The following is an 8,893-nucleotide window of genomic DNA, read 5'->3' as shown; positions in this document are numbered from 1 at the left end:
CTCAGTTATCCGGCATGTGGTACCTCTGACATTAAGAGCTCAGAGCCACCGTACGTCTAAGACAGCAGGACGGTGGTGATGCACAAAACTGAAGGGGAAAGGAGAGAGGTGAAGAGTTCACGTCCAGGTCCCCTGAAATTCTCAAACAGCAAGAGGAATAAATAAATGTTCTTCCATAAACGGTGGGAGTCACGGTAAATTCTGGAAATGGGAAAAGTTCAGAATAAGTCCCAGGGGAAATGTGCCAGCACATCTGCGAGAGAAGCAATGAAGACCCGTCTCAAACTAAAGGGTGAGAACTGAATCAGGACCAATGCACTGGTTTGGGGGACCTCTGAGCAAGCGGGGATCACCCAGCATTGGTGCCTGGAAAGGACTGCATGACACTCAGCTATTGAGAAGGCACAGTGAAACATAAAAACCATGAGACCTGGGCTGGGTAGGGAGACAGCAAAGCCTGAAGGAGGCTGAAAGAGTGAGGGGGATGACTGGGTGCAGCGGAAGGGAGGGAGAGCAGGGGGCCAGGAGGCTGCGACCAGAGAGGGGACTGGCAGAGTCTGAGATTTCAAATTCTGGAAAGCTCCAATGGATGTTGGTTCAAATTGATACATGGGTCGTAGGTGTAGCGGTATTTGCAGGTGGCTGACATGAAGGAGAGAGGAAGTCTTAAAGTGAGGAGACAGAAACGGGAGGGCAAGAGTTGGAAGAGTCAGGCTGAACTGCCCCCCCACCCCCAGCTAGCACCCAGCTTCCATGATGCCCTCACTCAAACACACAGGGAACATCCCACAATCATTTTGTCAGGGGAATACAGATGCTCCAGGTCCAAGGGCCTGCGACGAAGAGTCTTTGAACTATATTCCTTACTTTTCATGACCCAATCAGAGAAGGGCTCATATGAAAGAGAATTCCCAGAGAGATGGCCTGAGTTATCAAATATATCATGAGGGAGGCAACAGGGAGCACCATGACTAAGAGTAAAATAGATATGGGCCCAGATCCCAGCTCCTCCGGCTGCCCAGCTGAACGGCTTCAGGCTCGACAGAGCCCCTTTAAACCTCAGCTGTCACACCTGTAAAGCGAGCGCTCTCTGAGAAACACCGTGACACACACAGGATGCTCAGGAGAGAGGCTGATGGTTCACGATGAGTAAAAGTGAACTGATGTCCTTACTCCTCTGCAACTCCATACTCAAGTAAATTATTTTTAGGAGAGTGAGATGGGTAAGAATAGAGAAGAAACAGCAGTGAAGCAAACAAACGTACAAAGGGAGAAAAAATCATTCACTATCTTAATTTATAACTGCTTAAAAATCCGCTACCCAGAGCAATGAAAACACGTCCAGACAAAAGCTTGCTCAGGAACATTCACAGCAGCATTAGTCATCGTGGCCAAAAAGCGGAAACAACTCAAGTGACCATCAACTCATGGGTGGATAAACAAAATGCGGTCTAACCATACAATGGAATATCATTATCATAACAAGGACTGAGCACTGATAATGAACTACAATGTGGCCGGACCTTGAAGACAACGATCCGCCAAGTGAAAGAAGCCAGGCACGGAAGTCCACGCATCGTGTGATTCCATTTATATGAAATGTCTAGAAGAGTCAAAGCTGTATGTAAAGCAAACAGACTTGTGCTTTCCAGGAGCTGGGGGTGAAGGACTGGAGGAAAATGGGAACTGACTGCTAATGGGTGCAGGGTTTCTTTGGGGGGTGATGAAAATGTTCTAAAATGGACTGTGGTCAGACAGTTGCACAATTCTATGAATATAGTAAAAAGCACTGATTGTACTTTTTTTAAGAAAAGAATGTTAGCTGTACAGTTCTTAATGCTGCCTGTTTCCCATCTCCTGACTAAAGACCCTCCATCTCCCCTGAGAGGTCCCGATGGGCAGAGCTCATGAAACGGAGAATTCCAGCACTTCAGTCACTTGTGAATATCAGAAGGTATCGATCCGCGTCCTCTGGAGACCTTCTCAGGCGGGCGCCGGCAGGTTATTTCTCTTCTCCTTTCTCTCTGCTTCTTTCAGTCTCAGCTACTACATCCTGTGTCCCCGGGAGCACGGTGGGTAAAAATCAATCTCTGCTTGATCTTTCACAGGCCAACGCTTTAAGGTGGACGGGCTTTTTATACCCAGTTTGAAGCTCCTGAAAACTACGCAGCAAGGGCTCGGAAGCATTAGATTTCCGCTTCTCCACATCACGAGAACAGAGTCCCTAAAAGCGATGCTTCCTCCAAACTACTCCACTGAACAGGCAACACTGTTTTCTTTAAGGAACAAACTGCAAGGAGAAACTATTGAAAAACCATTCCCCACAGTCCATTTGATGTTTGATTTATCTGATAAACAAGCCAATAATTGCCTAAAAAGTAACCTCACAATACTGGTGCCAGGAAGCCAATCTTCTTTATGAAAGTCAACAGTGGTTTTAAGGGAATACTGAAGTTAAAAATCAGAATGCTGATTTATTCATTTGCAACAATAATCATCATCACAGTAATAATAATTATGATTATTATTGTTACTATTTCCACATGACTCTGAGGGTCTCTGGGTGATGCTGGCTTTTGCCCACAGCCACACAAAAAAAAATGCCTTTGCTGTGTGAACAGTCCAGGAATCAAATATGAAAGCACCACTCAAAGAATTTCCCTGTAAACCATTTTAATTCATGGGGTTAATAAAGTCTTCTGAAATGTTAGTAACATCTCTTCATGTGTCAGCCTCAGCGTTCAGGACAAAAGGTAAAACAAATGATAAAGCATCATGTTTTATAACACATTACTCTGGTCAATGGCGTGTCAGCTATAAAGCATAAACTTCTACCGAGGCAAGCACATTGGCTGACTATAAAATAGCCCACTGGGCCCAATTTCCATGAAAAGATGCCAACCCCATTAAGTGTACATAATCTACAAATGAATCCAAGCGCTATCAGAGCTGGTAAGTGCATGAATCTAGGCTGGCAGGGGGCTGGGGGGAGGTGTCTAGAAAGAGAGGAAGGATTTTTCATGACACTGAAAACTAAGAGCAGTTTACACAAGATTTAAGTTGAATAACAAGAATACAGCTTTCATGTGTCTCTAGGCATCTGGAAATCTGTAAACTTGAGCCGGTCATAAAACATAAATCCGTTACACTTAACGACATACTCTACACTCAGCATTTCATGCTTTTGCATCCGGATATAATAAGTCCAACATGCTCTTCTGCTTTTGCTTGGATTGAGTAAAAGTATTCAGATGGTACCATGTTTCTTGTGGGGTCTTAAAGAGGTGGCTTCAAGGGTTCCCCCTTAATGATTTTTGTTGGCATCTTAGAACACTTGGCTGTCCCTAAGTACCCTCCTGCAGTACTGGACTAACTTCTACCTAGCTGACTTCTCATAACAGCATCAGAGGTACTTATGAGAAAATATAAGTTGTCTTTCATATGTTTTGACAGTCAATGCGCAGTAGGAACCTGAGAGTACTGAACTGAAATGCTTCACTTTTATACGGTCCCAAAAGTGCTTTCTTTCACAGTGCTGTCGGCTTCTGTGTATTAAACCACAGCGTTACTGTTCAATTTCTATAAAACCCTTTCAAAGGTATTAGTCAACTGCAGAGCATTTAACATAAAGGTGATCTGGAATCCATGAGGACAATTTGGGGGAAACTGACTGCAGACTGGGGATGGCAGAAAGATCATGGCATCAAAATTAGTCTCATAGTTTTGACAGTAAAGAAACACCATCAAGAGATACAACAAAATATATAAACTTAAAACTAAAAGGAAATGTTTCTTACAGGGGCTTCAGTACTGTTTTAAACAGAAGGGAGCGATCATCAAACATCACTGCTATTCACTAAATTTTAACTACACAAGCATCAAAATATGGACCTGCAAGTACAAATCAGAATTAACAGCTGAAACAGTTTCTTAACATTGCAGGGGTGCCCCTGCATGTTCAGGGTTGGGTGGGAGGGAAGTATTCCTTTTAATACGGGAGCACTTCGCCCTGACAGTCTAACTAGGACAAGCTTACAGTCCTAGGCTTTCTATTTCTCCCTCCTCACAGCACCAGTAACGTCTGTGATCATTGTCAGAGGCTCTGCTAAAGGCAGAAAATTTTACTTGTATATGGAGAGTAAGTTGCCTAAGAAGGAGCAATTCTAAGACCAGGGTTCTACCTTTTTGTTTGACAACTTGATGCTAAAAGAATACATCTGTGCACACGTTACACGTACATACAGATCTGAAATAAAGAAGGTTTGTAATCTGCAAATGGGCTCCATGGAGCAAGTAACAGGTTCATCAGGTATCTGTAAAAGCAAATATAAAATCCACCAATTGTGTCGCTGTGTTGACAAACTATCAGACGCCCAGAACTTTTATGTTAACAAGGCACTTTGCTTCAATCTGTCAGATTTTTCCCTTTATGTGTGGAACGCACACAAAAAAGAGAATTAGAAACTTCAGAGTTCTTTAACCTTTACGAACCAACACAGTAATTATATTGCAAGATATCTGACAGCCCAGGGTAATATAAGAATTCCTTTTTCCCCCTACTTCCTTTAAATAGTTCTCAAATTTTTCTACAACTGAAATACTGCTTGCACAAAAGATTTTCATAGCCACCAATCCTACTGAAGATAAATTGGGAGATAAAATAAAACCACTATTTCAATTCACAAGAATATTTGAGGCACCTCCAAAGGAAATGTTTCTCAACACATAAAGGCAGTATTAAATTTTTAAGAGCGAGACTATCATCCAAATGAAGGCAGAGAAAAAACATAAGTTAACTTGACAGGCACATACTGATAGAGCAGAGATAAATGTTATCTGTGGGTTACATGCCTCATACAGGCAGTTCTCAATTTATGAATGAGGTGTGTACATAAAGTTCATTTGTAAGTCAGTTGTTTGGAACTCCAAACTCATTTTCTCAGAGAAACGATGTTATAAATAGGGCTTGATTTTGTAGGAAGGCAAACAAGAGCTATTAAGCCCATAATGTAGACAAATTCTAGTAGTGACAGCTCTCAAGCTAGCTGTTTGTGTTCAACAAACCGGCTTCCCTGACATAGAGGCTGACATTCCCCAGCTTTACTTGCAGTTAGGTATGTCCATGTGACTAAATTCCGGACAGGGGAACGTGAAGGAGAACCAGGTATGCCACATCCACTAACAAACCTCTGATGAGGACAGTCACTCTCTCTTTCCCCAACTGCTGGCCAAATGGCTGCAGAAGATCCTTAAGGTCTCCCAGTGACCCCAGGGAATGGCTGAGCCATGAGATGGAAGGACTCCTGCATCCACCCTGCATAATCCACTGAGTTGGTCTGTCTCCAAACTAAATGGCCCCCCCACCACTGAGATTTTATAATGCTTTGAGTTTTTCTAGTTTTTCTCTGTCCTTCACTGTGGTCCCTACATTTAACACTAGAGAGCCTTCTTACTCCTTTTAATCTACTTGGGGAACTGGATAAATAAACTTGTTAAATCATTAACCTTACTTTGCCTGTCCTTCTAAGCCAATAGGGCGCTAGGTAGGTATCTCAGGGCCTCATCTACAGGGTCAAGTGCAGGATTTCTGGTCTGTCATTTTTCTCTTTGCTGAGAAGGCTTTTTCCTATTATTTCCCAATTTCGTAGTAGGTTAGAGCCGCAGAAGTATGTGTGCTGGAAAACAAGAAAACTAGGATGGTATCATTTCTATGACAAAATTTACAGAAGTGGCATCACGTGAATTTCATTAAAAGCAGCCTGGCTGGCAGTCATCGGATTTAGCAGAGGTCTTCTAAGGTCCCTGAAGATCTCCGGCCCTCTCTCAGTCAACATTTCAAGTTACGTTAACAACTGAGCTCTTAGCCCCTCTTTGATACCAATCAGTGATTCTCTCATCCATTCATTCAGTTTACTTTGAATGGGAAAAGGGAAGAGGGAGACCAAGGAAAGATGAGGGTGAGGAAGGGAAAGAATCTGTAACCATCCCCCACCTCTTGCTCTGTAAATACCTCCCTTATTTCATAATTGAGTCCTTACAGGGTACAATAAAACTCTAGTGTAAATTTAAACAGGTTTTGTCCAACCCTAAAACTTGGCTTTATAGCCTTGCTCCTTCCACCGCAGTCTTCTGGCACTTTCCAGACTCATCTCTACGCTGCATCTCTGAAGGGCCCACTGGGTTAAGCAGTCACGCACTTAAGAAATACTGAATTAACCTGTTTGATTATGTGTGTAATGGATGGTGGGACAGGTTTCCCAGTCCTTACGGAACCCTGCTGATGGTTACAGAGCAGGCATTCTTCCTGCCTTCAGCTTGCAACTTTTTTGGGGAACGAGCTCAGAATGGTTCCCCGAGGTCAGCATGCGACTCCCACTTCTGCAGCCAAAAGGAAACCAGGCACCCCCTGTGGTAAAAGCACTCAAAAGCTTCAGCTGCTCTTGGGAAGGAAGGAAGACTGACTGGCGTATATGAGGCTGTGGAACCATTGACTACAATTACAAGTTTGAAGTATGTTCCCTATGAAAAAATGCTGTGAAGTCCATACACCATTTAAAAAGGACGTAAGAAGATTCTTTACCCTGCCAGTCTGAACACACGTGTTTCCACAGCGGGGCCATAAAGGGGGCCAAGGAGTCACTTTCCAGAGTTTCTCTCAAATGGGCGACATGACACCAAACACGTCAAAAAAGACATCGCGCCTGAAGACTAGGAGCGCGCACTAAGCACACAGCCTACTTTTCCTGCTTCTTCTCCTGTCAAGCTCACTGGGCCTGTGTGGTATTTTAGCTTTCATGTTTGGGACCTCGGGGACCCAGGGACCTCTACCTCGGCAGAGTTACAGGGGCACGTGCGGGCTTTTCCTGAGGAAAAATGGTGATTCACTAGAGAGGCTTTTGTGTGAGTTGAGTCTGAATGGTAGGCGTGACATCTTTCTCAAGCAGAGAGAGAAATGCCAGCATTTAGTTGTCAGGTCTCTAACGCTGTTCATGGATGGCTGTTGTCAAAAATACAGAAATCCCCCCTTCTTTTTATTTGGAGGACGGGGAACCCTTTGGTGGGTCTGACCTCAGTCCACCTCAAGCCATGGACTTCCCTGCTCCATGTCTCACTGTAGGCAGACATTGTGTTTATACTCTTTTTAATCCTCTTTATTTACCTAGAATAAATAATTCTCCAATGTAGGCACTCACATAGCTGCTGAATGATTTCAATTAGGGACACCAGTACCGCCTGTCTGTATGCTTGACCCGGGAACCATTACCATTGACAACCCTTCCTTCATGCTCATTCATCAGTCACTGTGGTCTATGATTCTACCTCCTCAAACGCTTTTGCATACGTTGCTTACTCTCTCTTTTCTGACTCCCTACCCTCCCCAACCCAGGCCTCAAAGGAATAGGCTCTCATTACCTATTTCTAACCCTTAAACCACCGACCTCCATCTTTCCCAACTCCAGCCACCCTGGGTACCCCGTCACCAATTGATATATATCCTGTCACTGAGCCACTTCCTTGAGCAAGACCTTGTACCCCTGCATCACTCGCCCTACAAACTTCAAACTCGTCTGCCAGGTCTTCATGATCCTCTACGCTCTGTCTTCCCCAAAGCTATCCAGTTTTCTTTCACACTGATCCCCAGCAAAAATGCACATATCACTCAGCCAGCCTCCCAAAACATATCCCACACAGGCCACCTGCATCCCTCTCTCATGCCTTTGTCCTGCTGTCCCTGTACCTAGAACAACCTGTCCGTGTGCCCCACCCATCATCTCTACCCCTCCTTTCAAGGTGCAAATTAGGTTTTCCTTCTGTATGAAACTCCTGCTGACCGAGCCAATCCCCAGCATCTCTCATTCCCCCCAACACCCACTCAGCCCAGAGCTGACCCCTCCATTGCACGTTCTAACCTGTACAGTCACATATGGCTTTGCACTTGGCTTCCTGTGGATTGGGACTGCATCCTCAACTAGATTTCATAAAGACAATACTAGATTTACAGAGAGTTGCAAAAATAGTAGTATTCTCTTGGACCCTCCATGCGGCTTCTTCTTAAGTCAACATCTTCCATGACTGAAGAACAATGGTCAAAAGACCTAGAATTGCCAAAATATTACTGAAGAAAAAGAAGGAGGCAGAGGAATAACTCTCCCAGACTTCAGACAATACTACAGAGCTACGTCATCAAAGCAGCATGGTATTGGTACAAAAACAGACATATGGACCAATGGAACAAAATAGAGAGCCCAGAAATGAACCCACAAACTTTTGGTCAACTAATCTTCAACAAAAGAGGCAAGAATATACAATGGAATAAAGACAGTCTCTTCAGCAAATGGTGTTGGGAAAACTGGACAGCAGCATGTAAATCAATGAAGCTAGAACACTCCCTTACACCATACGCAAAAGATAAACTCAAAATGGATCAAAGACTTAAACATAAGACAAGATACAATAAAGAACAATGGTCAAAGCTAGGAAATGAACCTTGGTCAACACTAACTAAACCACAGAATGGACCAGGGCATCACCAGTGCTTCCACTGATGTCCTTTCTCTGTCTCAGGATCCCATCTCAGATTTCACCTTGCATTTAGCTGCCAGGTCTTTTCAGTTTCTTCCAGTCTAGCCATTCCAATCTAGACTGGCCGTTCCTCAGTCTTTCCTTTTCTTTGAAGAACCTTGACACTTTTGAGCAGTACTAGTTTGACAGGGCTTGACTGATATTTTCTCTTGATGAGAGTGAGATTATACGTTACTAGGAAGGACCACAGAGGTGGTGTGCCCTTCTTAGCACTTCATATGATGGGGCACATGATGATGCCAATATGTATTACTGGTGGCGTTCACCCTGATCACTTAGTTAAGGTGACGTCTGCCAGGATTTACTAAAT

This window comes from Vicugna pacos, chromosome 20 (genome assembly GCF_048564905.1).
Source record: "Vicugna pacos chromosome 20, VicPac4, whole genome shotgun sequence".
Classification (NCBI taxonomy): domain Eukaryota; kingdom Metazoa; phylum Chordata; class Mammalia; order Artiodactyla; family Camelidae; genus Vicugna; species Vicugna pacos.
Note: the sequence above shows the minus strand (reverse complement) of the source record.